The 18472-nt window shown below is 41.4% G+C and overlaps 1 protein-coding gene across 1 annotated transcript in view; it reads right to left on the bottom strand.

The window, feature by feature from the left end:
• Window positions 1-18472, bottom strand: part of LOC307159676 (uncharacterized protein) — a 54729-nt gene that overhangs the window by 14791 nt on the left and 21466 nt on the right. The window lies entirely within an intron of this gene.

Raw genomic sequence — 18472 nt, 5'->3', positions numbered from 1 at the left:
TCCAGGCGAGTATGCCAGGTGATCAGCATTCCACTTTTTTCCATCACTGAGGAGGAATGTGTTGGATCCCACTCTCTTTTCTACTCTTACAGGAGCAGAAAATCTAGGATGACCCTTAGGGGTTGCACGGGGACACCTTATTCTCACTTTCCCTCCCACGCCAAAGAGAGGATTGCGAGCACTGCGTTTGTGATCAGTGTATAATTTCATTTTGTCCTGTTTCTTTTTCACATGTTCACGGACAGCAGCAAGATCACATTTGCCTTCCCCATGTAAAGGCAGGATGTTAAGCTTGGTTCGCATCTTCCTCCCATATAAGAGCTCGTATGGTGACACACCCGTCGTAGCGTGAGGGGTTGCCCGATACACCTGGAGCCACTCTGTAACAGCTCTGTTTCATGGTTGTGAGTGTTGAATGGCTGTCTGGATGCAACCTTTCAGTGCACGGTGAAATCTTTCAACAGCACCGTTAAAGGGAGGATAGTACACAGGTGTACGAATGTGTTTTATATCTCGTTCCTTCACAAACTCAGCAAAGACAGTTGAGGTGAACTGTGTACCATTGTCCGTAATGATACACTCTGGGTTGCCATGACGACTAAAAACCGTACTCAGAAATTTGACAACATCCTCAGTAGTTGCACTGCTAGCAAATGCAAGCTCAGGCCACTTGTAATGGTAGTCTGTGAGCGTTATAGCATATCTGCAACCTGGGGTGGCTGTTTCAAACGGTCCGACTATATCCAGACCCAGTTTTTTCCACGGACCCTCAGGAAACTGAACTGGCTGCAAAGGTGCTGGATGCGTCACAGCAGATTTGTCATTGGACTGGCAGGGAATGCATGTAGCGATAGTTGACTGGACCTGAGAGTCCATCTTTGGCCACCAGTAAAGATCCCGCAACCTCTGCTTTGTGCGGACTACTCCCTGGTGCGACTCAAGTGTGCCAAGGAAATCAAAGTGTGTCGCAGGGCTACAGGAACTAACAACCTTGTTCCTCTGAAAATGAAAGCATCTTTCACTGCGAGTTCATCTCTCACTCTGAAGTATGGAATCATGTCCTGACTCACCGCTTTGATGGAGGGTGGCCAGCCATGTGTAATTTGCTTTCGCAGCTTTTCCAGTTCAAGACAAGCAGCACAGGCAGTTTCAAAATCAGTCACTGAAAGAGAACATAATGTTGAGGAAATTAATGCAACTATTTCAGGCTCTAAATCAGCAGAGGAGTCAGCAGGTGCCAGTATGGGAAGACGAGACAAGCAGTCAGCTGTGTGGTTCTGGGAACCCGGCCGATAAACAACGTCATAGTTAAAACAAAGCAGACGTGCTGCCCACCGAGCAATCCGCATTCTGGCTCTCCCCATGCCTTTTGTAGTCAGTAAGGTGGTGAGTGCCTGGTGATCTGTGCAAAGTGTAAAGCGATGGCCCCACACGTACGTTCGCCATTTTTCAGTAGCCCACACACATGCCAGAGCCTCCTTCTCCACTATAGAATATTTTTTTTCAGCATCAGTGAGCGTGCGGGAAGCAAAAGCTACTGGTTTTTCTGTTCCGTCTGATTGCACTTGGGCAAACACTGCACCCAACCCGTAGTCACTGGCATCCGTTGAAATGACTGAATGAAGTGTGGGGTCATAAATGGCAAGGGCCGGGCTGGACACAAGCATCTGTTTAATGTTCTCAAAACTGCTTTGAGCAGTAGGCGTCCAAGAAAATTGTCCTTTTTCTTTAGCGTACTCACGCATTGGGGCAACAACTGTCGCAAACCCAGGAAGAAATTTTGAGTACCAGGACACTAATCCTAGGAAGGATTGCAGAGATGCTGTATCAGATGGAGGTGGAGCTTCACGGACAGCATCTAGATGCTCTCGATCAGGTAGGATGCCATGAGCGTTGATTACATGGCCCAGAAACCGCAGTGAAGTCTGTTTGAAATTGCATTTTTTATCATTTAACACCAGCCCCGACTCTTTCAATTTCTGCAACACAGTACTGAGGTTCAAGTCATGCTCCTCAGATGTTTCTCCATACACGATAACATCATCCAGGGAATTTTTGACACCTGGTACACCCTCCAGGATGGTGGCTATCATTTTTTGGAAAGCTGAAGGTGCCGACGCCAGGCCATAGGGAACCCTGCAAAATCTGAACAGGCCGTCATGAGTGATAAAAGGTGTAATATCTCTACACTCCTCATGCAGGGGAAGCTGATAGTATGCATTAGCTAGATCAATAGTAGAAAATACTGTAGCACCCCTAAGGCTGGTAAGCATTTCATCAATGTGTGGTAATGGATAACAGTCAGTAATGACGGCTTTGTTAACTTCTCTTAAGTCGGCACACATTCGTATCCCACCTGTTTTCTTCCCAGTGACAACGATGGGGGACACCCAGGCTGAAGCATCCACACGTTCGATGATGCCTGCTCTCAGCAGATGATCTAATTCAGCTGAAACAGACGCTCGGACTGCAAAAGGTATGTGTCGCAATTTCTGACGCACAGGTTTTACTGTGGGGTCAATTTTTGCCTTGTGGATAAAGTTTTTTACACATCCTATTTCAGTATCTGTCAGGGATGTGGTATTGGTGACCATGACCGAGGAGCAGACATTATTACCCTTTATTTGAAGTTTTAGGGCAGAAATCAAGTCCATGCCTAACAAAGCAGTCCCTTTATTCACAACGAAGAATGTGGCAGCAGCTGACGCATTCGATACACACGCTTGTGCTTGCAGGCATCCGAGTACAGGTATGTATTCCTGTGTATAAGTCACCAGACGGATGGCAGGTGTTGATAATTGTGTTGCACTGAAGTGGTGTTTATAAATGTGAAGAGGCAATATAGACACAGAAGAACCTGTATCCACAACGAATTGTACTGTGGTACCAGGTGAAGCAGGAGTATTGACAGTCATTTTGCAATGTAGTTTCTTTGGTACTTCGGCAGAATTCTCTAGATACAGCACTGTGACGTCATGCACTTGCACCTCGCGCACATCACTCGCTGGGGCTGAACGGCACACACGAGCAATATGTCCCTTCTTGTTGCATAATTTACAAAACACCTTTGCAGCTGGGCACTGTGCTGAGTTAGCTAGGTGTTTGTCTGAACCGCATCTGAAACATGACTTACGGGTCGAAGAAGCGGGGGCAGCCGTCGGACGTGAATGGTGTTTCCCTCTCGCATGATGTGGCTTGACTTGTACTGCTCGCACTGGAGCATCTCTGTCGGCCGTCATTCTCTTTGCGTGCTCAGCCGCGGCTTCTAATTGTGTTGCAAGGGTAGTTGCTTTCTGTAATGTCAGGTCCGGCTCGAGTAACAGTCTCTGTCTAATATCATCACTGTGCAAATGTTCAAGCAATTGATCGCAAATCATATCATCCACTTTATCACCAAAGTCACAGTTAACGGTGAGTGCATGTAAAGCAGCAACGTACTGTTGTATGTTTTCGTGTGAAGCTTGTACTCTTTTTCTGAATGTATGCCGCTCCACGACAACATTAACTTTGGGCATGAAGTGTTTTTTTAAAGCATCAACAGCGGAATTGTATGTCTCACCGGTGTCTGGCAGTGCATAAAAGATCCGTTGACCCTCTGCGCCTAGACAGTGAAGTGATGTAGCCCTCCTCCGAGCTTCAGGCCATGCATCGCCCACTGCGTTGATTACCATTAGATAGTTATTGAACATGCGCAACCACATGTCAAATGGCATGGTAGGCTCTCCCGGGCAAGCCAGGAACACTGACAGTGCAGAGACATGCACATACATGGTTGAAAGTCAGTAACGTTATGCAAAACGTAGTATCCTCATCGCCAATTTGTTAGATCTTGTATTAGTAGTAAGCACGACACTGTATATCTTCAAGACTTCTCATTTTATTCTGAACAGTAACTTCACATGTTAGCACTAAGCACACACTTCTTCTTCTCTCTTTGTTTTTTACCCGCTTCTCCTTCCTCTCCCAACACAATGTCCCTAGAGGTAGCATTATGAATTACAGTACATGACACAACAGACCTGAAGGGGTATATACATAGATATCATATAAAGGCTAGATGTCTTAAGGCGGAGTCACTTCCGGCATTACCGGCGGCCATCTTACCACAGGGCTCTGTGAATTAAGGTGAGTGATCAGCACGCACATAAATCCTCGCTGAAATCTTGACGGATTTACAAACGGTTTGGTTTCTTACAAACGTCATTAACGTGGCTATAATTCTTTCATATGGAAGTCCATTTTTATAATTATTCATATGTATGTAGTGTCATAGCTACATCTCTGACGTTTATAACAAACCAAACCGTTTGAAAATCGTTAGAAAATTGAGCAAGTTATGGTTATTTAAAAGTACATGCACCATGTTATGAGTGAGCGAGCACCCTGTGGTAAGATGGCCGCCGTGTGCGGACGTCGACCTCCATTGGCCAGCAGCACGGACGAGACATCTAGCCTTTATATGATATCTATGGGTATATATGCCTCTTGCAAAAGGTTCAGCAGATAACATTGGGGAACAGGCTTTGACCCCATAGGTGATATATTTTCCCTTCAAGGTTTAGTCATAGGGTTAGAACAGAACATCATTGGAACAAGTCAAGTCAAGTCAAGTCAAGTCAAGTATATTTGTATAGCGCTTTTCACAATACAAATTGTATCAAAGCAGCTTCACAGTATTAAATTAAAATAATACAACAAGGTTTGTTTCTAGTGGAATTTATTGATTGATAAAAAAAAATTAATATTCCCAAAAATATCCCCAACTGAGCAAGCCAAAGGCAACAGTGGCAAGGAACCGAAAAACTCCATCAAGTGACCTGACGGTGACCTAAAACTCCATCAGGTGACCTAATGGAGAAAAAAAAAACCTTGGGAGAACCCAGGCTCAGTCGGGGGCCAGTTCTCCTCTGGCGTTTATGAACTAGAGACCGGATTTAACTGTAAGATTAAAAATATTATATGAATGCCTGACTGAAGAGATGCGTCTTTAATCTAGTTTTAAACTGGGAGAGCGAGTCTGAGCAACGAACAGTATCAGGAAGGCTATTCCAGAGTTTTGGAGCTAAATGTGAAAACGCCCTCCCTCCTTTGGTGGATCTGGATATCCTAGGTATGACCAAAAGCCTCGAATTTATTGATCTTAAAGAGCGCGATGGATTGTAGGGCGATAGAAGATCCGTTAAATAGACTGGAGCTAAGCCGTTTAGGGCTTTATAAGTCATTAGCAATACCTTGTAATTAATACGGAACTTTATAGGTAACCAATGTAGTGATGTTAAAATCGGTGTTATATGATCATAATTTCTTGATCTAGTAAGAACTCTAGCGGCGGCATTTTGGACTAACTGTAACTTGTTTATAGAGGATGCAGGACAACCGGCTAATAAAGCATTACACTAATCTAGTCTCGAGGTCATGAACGCATGAACTAACTTTTCTGCATCAGAAACTGATAGCATATTACGTAGCTTAGCAATGTTTCTAAGGTGAAAAAAGGCTGTTCTTGTAACATATGAAATATGATTTTCAAAAGACAGGTTGCAGTCTAGTATAACACCCAGATCTTTTACTGTAGAGGATAAAGAAACAGGACATCCTACTATATTAAAGTTGTATTGTGAGAGGTTTTGTAGGCGGTTTTTTGAACCGATAAGTATTACCTCTGTCTTGTCTGGATTTAATAAAAGAAAATTGCGCGTCATCCAATCTTTTATATCTTTAACGCACTCTGTCAATTTGGATAATTTAGCGTTTTCATCCGGCTGTGATGAAATATAGATTTGAGTGTCATCAGCATAACAATGGAAACTAATTCCATGTTTCCTTATAATATTTCCAAGTGGCAGCATATATATTGAGAATAACAGAGGGCCTAACACAGATCCCTGCGGCACTCCATAGTTTACTGGAGTTATGATCGATTTTTCTCCATTTAAATAGACAAAATGGTAGCGGTCTGATAAGTATGATCTAAACCAGCTTAATGCTTGTCCTTGAACACCAGTGTAATTTTGTAGTCGATCTAAGAGTATTGTGTGATCTATAGCAGTGGTTTTCAAACTGTGGGTCACACAGTGAGAAAAGGTGGGTCGCACAAAGGCACTTAGCTGCAGCTAAATTTACGTTACGATTAATGAAACAAAACCAGTCCGATTAATGACCTAACGACTCTTAAGGGAGTTTTAGCGCCCGCCAAAGTGAATTTTTGTCCTGCCAAAGTCTTATTTGATCGGTGAGTAATGTAGATGAACTGCTGCGCTTGTGACAGAGTCACAGCATGTTTAACTGAAAGAATGAGCAGAGAGACTCGGTTGCGTGCGCACACTCTCTCTCTTCGGAGCCAGGCGAAAGTGTGAACAAGGAACTTCACCATCTCCAAACTAAGCGCTGTCTTGCTCTCTCTCCCTCGCACATATTAATCAAAATAAATCGACACGGTGGTAAAAGGTCGGAAGACCAACGTTTCATGTGGAGCATTCGGAGATTTTTTTTTTCTTAATTACCGCTGGATGTGAATTGTGCTAAATAAGTTGTTGCCTTATCTTCTTTTGAAAAGCATCCCAGACATTTAGCTGACATAAAACAGCACTTTAAACGAAAAAAACTATCCAGTGATTAAATGTTTTCTGTGTTGACACAAATCTTGGATGTCCATGTCCTAACTGCTGGGATAATCACACAACGTGCACGACACGTCCAATTCACAAACTAATGACTCCTTTGAACGATTCATTTTAATGAATGGTCAAAAACAACTGATCTTTCCAACAGTGAACTCAGGAGACGTATGAATCAGTAACACTTTACAATAAGGTTCTATTTATTACATAAATTAGGCTACATAAAAAGTACAGTTTGCTTACTCAAGCTTAAGCTTTAAAATAAATAAACCCCTTGTTTTTTTTGAAAAGCATATGACTACAATTTTCCACACAGTGCTATCAAGAATCGATAAGAGAATCGATAAAAAATCGGATCGATAATCAGAATCGTCAGTGACATTATTATTATTGATAAAATCGTATCATTTCCCATCCCTATGTGAAGACGGTAAAATTATAATCAAACATTAAAGAACATACATGTTTTTTTTTTAGTTTTGTAAGCGTTAAAAGCTAATTGTCAAATTCAGTAATATGCGGATGATACTGTTATTTATTTTTCTAGCTCTGATATTTCTTACATTCAGCGATCACTGCTGTTATGAATTGGAAGACTCAGAGGGATCCATTTGCAGCTTGATTTATTAATAAGAGTGGTCAAACAGGCAATGGTCAGAACCAGCAGATACAGCAGTGAAGACAGGACTAAATCGTAGTATAATACCAGGCAGAAGATCAGGGCAGGCAGCAAACAATCAGAGTCAGAGATCAAAGCAGAGGTAACGTAGGCAGGCAGCAGACAGGGAGAAATCCAGAAACGGGCAAGGTCAAAAATACAAACAGGCAGTCACAGGAATAAACGCTCAGAAAAGTTCACAACAGTAAAACAAGACTTCGCACTGGGGGTGAGAATGTGTGTGACATAAATAGTCCATAGAATGAGGATCAGGTGTGACTGTAATCAGAAACAGTGCAGGTGTATAATGCAGTGCAGGTGTATGAAGTAATCAGTCCAGGTAGATGCAGGATGGGAAATGTAGTCTGTGAGTGAATATAATAAGTCCGGTGTGGAGTGCCCTCTGGTGGCTCTCAAGGGCACTCCAGCTGGTGACCGTTACAACTGCAGTCTGATTTTGACGTAGTTCAAAATTGGTTTACTTATAACAAACTTCTGCTAAACAAAAAGAAGTCTTATTATACGTTGTTTAATACAAAACAAATCTCACTACCAACTGACTACTCAATTAATTTTATAGATGGAACTCCAGTGTTAAAAGTTGATGAGTTTAAATATTTAGGTCTTCTGCTTGATTCTCAATTGTCATTTAGATCACATATTGACTCAGTTATTAAGAAAATATCATATCGACTTAGAATACTTTATTCCTCTATTAATTGTTTTACCCTTCAGGTTAGAAAAAAAATTATTACTCAGTTAATACTTCCAATCCTTAACTATGCCGATATAATCTACTAGAACACCTCTGATACAAATCTTCGTCCTCTCAATGTTGTTTATAATAGTCTTTGCAGATTTGTACTGAGGTGTCCATACAAAATGCACCACTTGCCAAATGTATGAATTATTAAATTGGCTATCATTAAATTAAAGAAGGCATTTTCACTGGCTTCAGTTTATTTTTAAATGTTATCACTTAAATTATCCTCTGTATCTAAAACAATATCTAATTCCATTTCGCTCTTCATATAATTTAAGGCACACCGATCATTTATTTTTTTACGTTCCCAAAATTAATAAAGAAGTAGGTCGTCGGGCATTCAAATTTAAAGCTCCATCAGATTGGAACAATTTACCAAGTGCAATCAGATCCATTACCTCGGTTAATCTCTTTAGGCCATTACTACATGATCATTTGCAGAATACATGCTCTTGCTTTTGATTATACCCACTTTCAAATATCATGTGATCTTCATTATACTGAACGGCACTGGACCTGCATGTTATGTGTGATAACTGTATACTTATTGTATCAATGTACTTAGAGGGCTGGTATGTGAGGAGATAGTTATGGAGAGCTAAATGTTGGTATGAAAGTTAAGTATTATGTGTTATACAATGTAATCTGTTGTCTGTATTCGTGCTTGTTCTAAGGACCCCCTCGAAAACGAGATGGTGCATCTCAAGGGGTTATCCTTCAAGTAAATTTCAAATTTAAATTCATGAGAGTTGCATATGGACATGTAACACCCGAAAATGATAATGACTACCGTGATGCATACAGTTTTGTCGAGATAACACGACAAGTCACATAGCCTATATTATAGGCCTACTTCAACAATGTATTATAATTTTTTTGAGAAAATGTTGCATTAAAGTACAGGCACTATTATCTGCATTAAATGAAATGATTTTACAATAGATGTTAATCTTTGTTGTCCATTTTGGTCTTTTTCTGTTGTTGTTATTGTTGTTTTTATCATCCTGAATCGCACACACACACACACACACACACACACACACACACACTCTAAAAAGAACAACACACAAGATGTGTTGATGGCATTTTGACACATGTTGTGTAGATTTTTAACACACAATGTGTGTTAAAATGTAACACTGGAAACACTCTAAAAAGAGATGTATTAAAAAACAACACACAAGATGTGTTGATGGCATTTTGACACAATGTGTGTTAAAATGTAACTCTGGATAGAATAGCACTGGGTGGAGGGCAGTTTTTATGAAAAAAATATATAGGTATATTTTATATGGTATCCCATAAAATGCTCTAAAATAAATAAAGTAATTTATTCAAATAAATAAATTAAATCTTAATTCATGAAAACTTAAAGATTAACGGTTGTTTTTTTTGCAGCCAATCACACCATACCTCTTTTCATTGTCTTTTTCAAATGCTGCTTTCACTTGTTATTAATAACCAGATTAACTTTATTTCTGTCAGACTCTACAAAAGCTCTTATTGAGAATTAACAGGTTTTGGTGTTGACGATTCATTGAATTTTTCATTTAAAGTCACCAGAATCGTGATTAGTGTTAGCTTTATTTGGGCTCTTGACCCTTGACTCTTTAACATTAGTTTTCTCTGATTGCTGTAAATGTGTTTTTAATTTAACACATTTGAAACAGCAGAAATAAATATGAGAAAAATATGCTCAGATGATAATATTATCATCATGAACATGTAAAATTGTTCAGCTGAAGCTCAGAAAGAGTTTAATATTTGAAAGATGAGTGTAATACATAATAGATTAGCATAATGCAATTAGCTTAAAATTAATTAATAAATACACAGTTCATTCAGAATCTTACAGTCTAAGGTATCAAACAGACATCAAGAATCAGCGTATGAATCTCAACAATGGTGACAAACAAAATGCTTCATGCAGCAATGCATGCTGGGTGCCACCATAGTACAAATCTCATCCATGACTCCCAGCATGCATTGCTGCATGAAGCTTTTCGTTTGTCACCATTGTTGAGATTCATACGCTGATTCTTGAGGTCTGTGTTTGACTAGTTTCTGCTACAGATTAAAATTTTCAGGAAACATTTATTTTATTATTCTGCACTACTGGACAGCATGATGTAGTGTCACAAGATTGTTATAATTAACAGCACATGTATACATAAATTAAATGCGCTCCACCCATTTACTCATAAACCTGATCAGATCTGCACTTGTTAATTATGATATCATCAAGAAACATCACTCGCCATAACAAATGTATTTGATTAAAATACAGTTAAAGCAGCCAGAGAAACTCTAAAAGAAGAGTAAAGGGTCAAGAGCTCAAATAAAGGAGCCATTAATCACGATTCTGGTGACTTCAAATAAAACATTCAGTGAAACATCAACATCTAAACCTCAGTTAATTCTCAATAAGAGCTTGTCTATGTAGATTCATGATGTCTAAAACATCCAAATGTTCAAACAACTCTTTATTAAACGTCACTGGACTCCATAAACACAAGTTAACAAGACGTTTCAGTTTTCGTCCAAACACTCAGTTGTAAAAACACAGGAAGTAACTCTGGCAAATAAATACACACGACTACAGTCACATGACACAGATCTGATACAAGTTGTGTAACTATAACACATTAGTGTGTAAAAGGTTTCAACACACTTCTGTGTAAGAAGAATAACACATTAGTTGTGTTAAAGGTAATACAAAATGTGTAGTCCTTATAAACACAGAGATGTGTTAAGAATCGACACAGGTTGTGAGTTAAATTTGACACAACTGTTGTCCCTGAGCACACACACTACATGTGTTAAAACTGACACAACATGTGTTGTCCCTGAGCACACACACTACATGTGTTAAAATCTACACAACATGTGTTGTCCCTGAGCACACACACTACATGTGTTAAAACTGACACAACATGTGTTGTCCCTGAGCACACACACTACATGTGTTAAAATCTACACAACATGTGTTGTCCCTGAGCACACACACTACATGTGTTAAAATCTACACAACATGTGTTGTCCCTGAGCACACACACTACATGTGTTAAAACTGACACAACATGTGTTGTCCCTGAGCACACACACTACATGTGTTAAAATCTACACAACATGTGTTGTCCCTGAGCACACACACTACATGTGTTAAAATCTACACAACATGTGTTGTCCCTTAGCACACACACTACATGTGTTAAAACTGACACAACATGTGTTGTCCCTGAGCACACACACTACATGTGTTAAAACTGACACAACATGTGTTGTCCCTGTGCACACACACTACATGTGTTAAAATCTACACAACATGTGTTGTCCCTGAGCACACACACTACATGTGTTAAAACTGACACAACATGTGTTGTCCCTGAGCACACACACTACATGTGTTGAAATCTACACAACATGTGTTGTCCCTGAGCACACACACTACATGTGTTAAAATCTACACAACATGTGTTGTCCCTGAGCACACACACAACATGTGTTGAAACTGACACAACATGTGTTGTCCCTGAGCACACACACTACATGTGTTAAAACTGACACAACATGTGTTGTCCCTGAGCACACACACTACATGTGTTAAAATCTACACAACATGTGTTGTCCCTGAGCACACACACTACATGTGTTGAAATCTACACAACATGTGTTGTCCCTGAGCACACACACTACATGTGTTAAAATCTACACAACATGTGTTGTCCCTGAGCACACACACAACATGTGTTGAAATCTACACAACATGTGTTGTCCCTGAGCACACACACTACATGTGTTAAAATCTACACAACATGTGTTGTCCCTGAGCACACACACTACATGTGTTGAAATCTACACAACATGTGTTGTCCCTGAGCACACACACTACATGTGTTAAAATCTACACAACATGTGTTGTCCCTGAGCACACACACTACATGTGTTAAAACTGACACAACATGTGTTGTCCCTGAGCACACACACTACATGTGTTAAAATCTACACAACATGTGTTGTCCCTGAGCACACACACTACATGTGTTAAAATCTACACAACATGTGTTGTCCCTTAGCACACACACTACATGTGTTAAAACTGACACAACATGTGTTGTCCCTGAGCACACACACTACATGTGTTAAAACTGACACAACATGTGTTGTCCCTGTGCACACACACTACATGTGTTAAAATCTACACAACATGTGTTGTCCCTGAGCACACACACTACATGTGTTAAAACTGACACAACATGTGTTGTCCCTGAGCACACACACTACATGTGTTGAAATCTACACAACATGTGTTGTCCCTGAGCACACACACTACATGTGTTAAAATCTACACAACATGTGTTGTCCCTGAGCACACACACTACATGTGTTAAAACTGACACAACATGTGTTGTCCCTGAGCACACACACTACATGTGTTAAAACTGACACAACATGTGTTGTCCCTGAGCACACACACTACATGTGTTAAAATCTACACAACATGTGTTGTCCCTGAGCACACACACTACATGTGTTGAAATCTACACAACATGTGTTGTCCCTGAGCACACACACTACATGTGTTAAAATCTACACAACATGTGTTGTCCCTGAGCACACACACAACATGTGTTGTCCCTGAGCACACACACTACATGTGTTAAAACTGACACAACATGTGTTGTCCCTGAGCACACACACTACATGTGTTAAAACTGACACAACATGTGTTGTCCCTGAGCACACACACTACATGTGTTAAAATCTACACAACATGTGTTGTCCCTGAGCACACACACTACATGTGTTAAAATCTACACAACATGTGTTGTCCCTGAGCACACACACTACATGTGTTAAAATCTACACAACATGTGTTGTCCCTGAGCACACACACTACATGTGTTAAAACTGACACATGTGTTGTCCCTGAGCACACACACTACATGTGTTAAAACTGACACAACATGTGTTGTCCCTGAGCACACACACTACATGTGTTAAAATCTACACAACATGTGTTGTCCCTGAGCACACACACTACATGTGTTAAAATCTACACAACATGTGTTGTCCCTGAGCACACACACAACATGTGTTGTCCCTGAGCACACACACTACATGTGTTAAAACTGACACAACATGTGTTGTCCCTGAGCACACACACTACATGTGTTAAAACTGACACAACATGTGTTGTCCCTGAGCACACACACTACATGTGTTAAAATCTACACAACATGTGTTGTCCCTGAGCACACACACTACATGTGTTAAAATCTACACAACATGTGTTGTCCCTGAGCACACACACTACATGTGTTAAAACTGACACAACATGTGTTGTCCCTGAGCACACACACTACATGTGTTAAAACTGACACAACATGTGTTGTCCCTGAGCACACACACTACATGTGTTAAAATCTACACAACATGTGTTGTCCCTGAGCACACACACTACATGTGTTAAAATCTACACAACATGTGTTGTCCCTGAGCACACACACTACATGTGTTAAAATCTACACAACATGTGTTGTCCCTGAGCACACACACTACATGTGTTAAAACTGACACATGTGTTGTCCCTGAGCACACACACTACATGTGTTAAAATCTACACAACATGTGTTGTCCCTGTGCACACACACTACATGTGTTAAAATCTACACAACATGTGTTGTCCCTGAGCACACACACTACATGTGTTAAAACTGACACAACATGTGTTGTCCCTGAGCACACACACTACATGTGTTAAAATCTACACAACATGTGTTGTCCCTGAGCACACACACTACATGTGTTAAAATCTACACAACATGTGTTGTCCCTGAGCACACACACTACATGTGTTAAAACTGACACAACATGTGTTGTCCCTGAGCACACACACTACATGTGTTAAAATCTACACAACATGTGTTGTCCCTGAGCACACACTACATGTGTTAAAATCTACACAACATGTGTTAAAATCTACACAACATGTGTTGTCCCTGAGCACACACACTACATGTGTTAAAATCTACACAACATGTGTTGTCCCTGAGCACACACACTACATGTGTTAAAATCTACACAACATGTGTTGTCCCTGAGCACACACACTACATGTGTTAAAATCTACACAACATGTGTTGTCCCTGAGCACACACACTACATGTGTTAAAACTGACACAACATGTGTTGTCCCTGAGCACACACACTACATGTGTTAAAACTGACACAACATGTCCCAGCCAACACGTTTATGTGGGGCCCATATGGGTTACAAATGGGCAACAGGGGTACAGAGTGGGCATGGGCTCAAAATGGGCTTCTTATCTGGGGCCCATATGGGTTACAAATGGGCGACAGGGGTACAGAGTGGACATGGGCTCAAAAGGGGCTTCTTATCTGGGGCCCATATGGGTTACAAATGGGCTACAGGGGTACAGAGTGGACATGGGCTCAAAAGGGGCTTCTTATCTGGGGCCCATATGGGTTACAAATGGGCTACAGGGGTACAGATGGACATGGGCTCAAAAGGGGCTTCTTATCTGGGGCCCATATGGGTTACAAATGGGCTACAGGGGTACAGATGGACATGGGATCTAAAGGGGCTTCTTATCTGGGGCCCATATGGGTTACAAATGGGCTACAGGGGTACAGATGGACATGGGCTCAAAAGGGGCTTCTTATCTGGGGCCCATATGGGTTACAAATGGGCTACAGGGGTACAGATGGACATGGGATCTAAAGGGGCTTCTTATCTGGGGCCCATATGGGTTACAAATGGGCTACAGGGGTACAGATGGACATGGGATCTAAAGGGGCTTCTTATCTGGGGCCCATATGTGTTACAAATGGGCTACAGGGGTACAGATGGACATGGGCTCAAAAGGGGCTTCTTATCTGGGGCCCATATGGGTTACAAATGGGCTACAGGGGTACAGATGGACATGGGATCTAAAGGGGCTTCTTATCTGGGGCCCATATGGGTTACAAATGGGCTACAGGGGTACAGAGTGGACATGGGCTCAAAAGGGGCTTCTTATCTGGGGCCCATATGGGTTACAAATGGGCTACAGGGGTACAGATGGACATGGGCTCAAAAGGGGCTTCTTATTTGGGGCCCATATGGGTTACAAATGGGCTACAGGGGTACAGATGGACATGGGATCAAAAGGGTCTTCTTATCTGGGGCCCATATGGGTTACAAATGGGCTACAGGGGTACAGATGGACATGGGCATCTTATCTGGGGCCCACTTGGGTCAACTGAGTAAGTCCAACATGGGCAAACCCAGTTGGGCTCCCTTTGTGGGGCCTAGGTGGTTCACTAATGGGAAATGAGTGCATGGGTTGAAAATGGGCTACACTTGAGGACTAATTCATTTTACAGAGGAAGTGCAAACAGTCAAACCCAAAGTTTTTTATATATATATATATATATATATATATATATATATATAAAGTGAAACTTATTTCAAAGGTGCATACGTGTGTACTATATATATATATATATAGTACACACGTATGCACCTTTGAAATAAGTTTTATCTATACAAATGCCAGCACAATTGCCATTTTAACCAATTTTCTGCCAATTAAAAGGATCAAGACCCTGCAGATACTGTCATAGTGGTGCAGTCAAAAGTATGGACTGCATTTATATAGCGCTTTCATAGACCCAATGGCCACCAAAGCGCTTTACAATATTGCCTCACTTTCACCCACTCATTCATACACCAACGGCGGTGTCAGCCATGCAAGGCGATCCAGCTCGTCGGGAGCAGCTGGGGTTAGGTGTCTTGCTCAAGGACACCTCAACACTTGGTCAGGTGGAACCGGGGATTGAACCACCAACCTTCCGGTTTGTAGACAATCTACATGAACCACTGAGCCACTACCGCCCCTAAAAAATACTTTTTTTTTATAAAAAAGTATGCACATTTTACTCACAATATAATTTAAACAGTTACAAAAATACACCTACAGGTACAGACACTTAACCCTTATGGTGTTTGGGTCTGTTGGACCCGTTTTCATTTTGTATCAAAAGAAAAATGATACAATTAATTATTTTTTCAAACTGAGACTCATTGGCCTTGGCTCATTTTCTGTGAGGAATATATATCAGAACACATTTTCAATGACCACACACTGTACACCCCCCCTACACATTTATATTACACACAGGATGTTCGGGTCCACTGGACCCAGGGCTAATAAAAGTGTGGAAATAGAAGGTTCTGTGTACCTTTACTCTGTCCTCCTCCTGTCAGGGCCTGCTGTTAGTGTGTGTATGTTCTTGTATATGGTTTATGAGGACACAAATGTGTATAATGACATGGGTATTACAAAGTAAACATATGACGACATCTGTGTCCTCATACTAAAACAAACTAAATGGTGTTTTTTGAAATTCAAAACATGCCAAAAGTTTTCTGTGATTAGTAGGTTTAGGGGTAGGGTTAGTGTAGGCCAGGGGGATAGATTATACAGTTTGTACATTAGAAAAACCATTATACCTATGGAGAGTGACCGTACACCACATAAGTGAGTGTGTGAGTGTGTGTGTGTGTGTGTGTGGGGGGGGGGGGTTTGTGTGTGTTGTGGGTGGGTGTGTGTGTGCGTGTGAGAGAGCGATTGTGTGTAAGTGTGAAAGAGTGCAAGAGTGAGTTTTGTGTGTCTACTCCTGCCATTCCCACACAAGGTTGCAATTCTTAAATGTGATCTAACAAAGGTAAAGAGAAAATATCAACCATATGCTGTTTATATTGCTTGTAATTGGGATGAAGTAAACATCTGTTGAGTATTTTAACATAACATTTTTGATTGTGTTGAATTAAAAACCCAAAAATACCCTCGAACACTGGCTGAGTAACAAAAATATGAACACCACACAAGGGTTAGGCACTACGTTCACACTGCAGGCTGAAACGACCCAATTCCGATTTTTTTGCCCCTATGCGACCTGTATCTGATCTTTTCATGACAGTCTGAACGACACAGATCCGATCTTTTCAAATGCGACCCAGGCCACTTGGGCTACGTTCACACTGCAGGGCTTAATGCTCAATTCCGATTTTTTGAAAAAATTCGATTTTTTTGCAAGGCCGTTCACATTTCCAATTAAATGCGACCTTTTGTGATCTCCTGTGTGAACGTGAAATGACCCAGAAGTGACCCGCATGCGCAGAAGAGTACTCAACGGACAACGACGTCACCTGTTATTTGCGGAAGTAGCTAAACTTTAACTAAGTTAACTGTGATTCTCTCTCACATACACACACACGAGCGCGCGCAGCGACCGTTATACAAGAGCCAGACAGCAGCCGCTGACCTATCTAATATCAGATTCAGCACAAATAAGTTAACATAACGTATTTATAATGGCCGTGGGCTTCTTTTTTTTTTTTTTATTAACGGGCTCGTCGAGGTCGACCCGTTCGGCAGATTTACCTCAGCTCGACGAATATGCAGTCCGTTTTCAAACCGACGACTACTTCAATGCAGAATTATGATGTTTTTTGCGTTTCAATGACGTGCGGGTCGGATACATGCGACCTGGCCGTTCAGACTGAAGTCGCATTTCAAAAGATCGGATATGTATCGGATTTAGGACCACATACCCAAGTGGCCTGGGTCGCATTTGAAAAGATCGGATCTGTGTCGTTCAGACTGTCATGAAAAGATCAGATACAGGTCGCATAGGGGCAAAAAAATCGGAATTGGGTCGTTTCAGCCTGCAGTGTGAACGTAGCCTTGGGTATGTGGTCCCAAATCCGATACATATCCGATCTTTTGAAATGCGACTTCAGTCTGAACGGCCAGGTCGCATGTATCCGACCCGCACGTCATTGGCTACGTTCACACTGCAGGGCTTAATGCTCAATTCCGATTTTTTGAAAAAATTCGATTTTTTTGCAAGGCCGTTCACATTTCCAATTAAATGCGACCTTTTGTGATCTCCTGTGTGAACGTGAAATGACCCAGAAGTGACCCGCATGCGCAGAAGAGTACTCAACGGTCAACGACGTCACTTGTTGTTTGCGGAAGTAGCTAAACCTAACTGTGATTCTCTCACTCTCACACACACACACACACACGAGCGCACGCAGCGACCGTTACACAAGAGTCAGACAGCAGCCGCTGACCTACCTAATATCAGATTCAGCACAAATAAAGTTAACATAACGTATATTGGCCGTGGGCTTTTTTTTTTTTTTTTTTTTTTTAATTAACGGGCTCGTCGAGGTCGACCCGTTCGGCAGATTTACCTCAGCTCGACGAATATGCAGTCCGTTTTCAAACCGACGACTACTTCAATGCAGAATTATGGCGTTTTTCGCGTATCAATGACGTGCGGGTCGGATACATGCGACCTGGCCGTTCAGACTGAAGTCGCATTTCAAAAGATCGGATATGTATCGGATTTGGG

Source organism: Squalius cephalus (assembly GCF_949319135.1).
Source record: "Squalius cephalus genome assembly, chromosome: 1".
In the NCBI taxonomy this organism is placed as follows: Eukaryota; Metazoa; Chordata; class Actinopteri; order Cypriniformes; family Leuciscidae; genus Squalius; species Squalius cephalus.
Note: the sequence above shows the minus strand (reverse complement) of the source record. Positions and strands in the feature narration are given on the sequence as shown.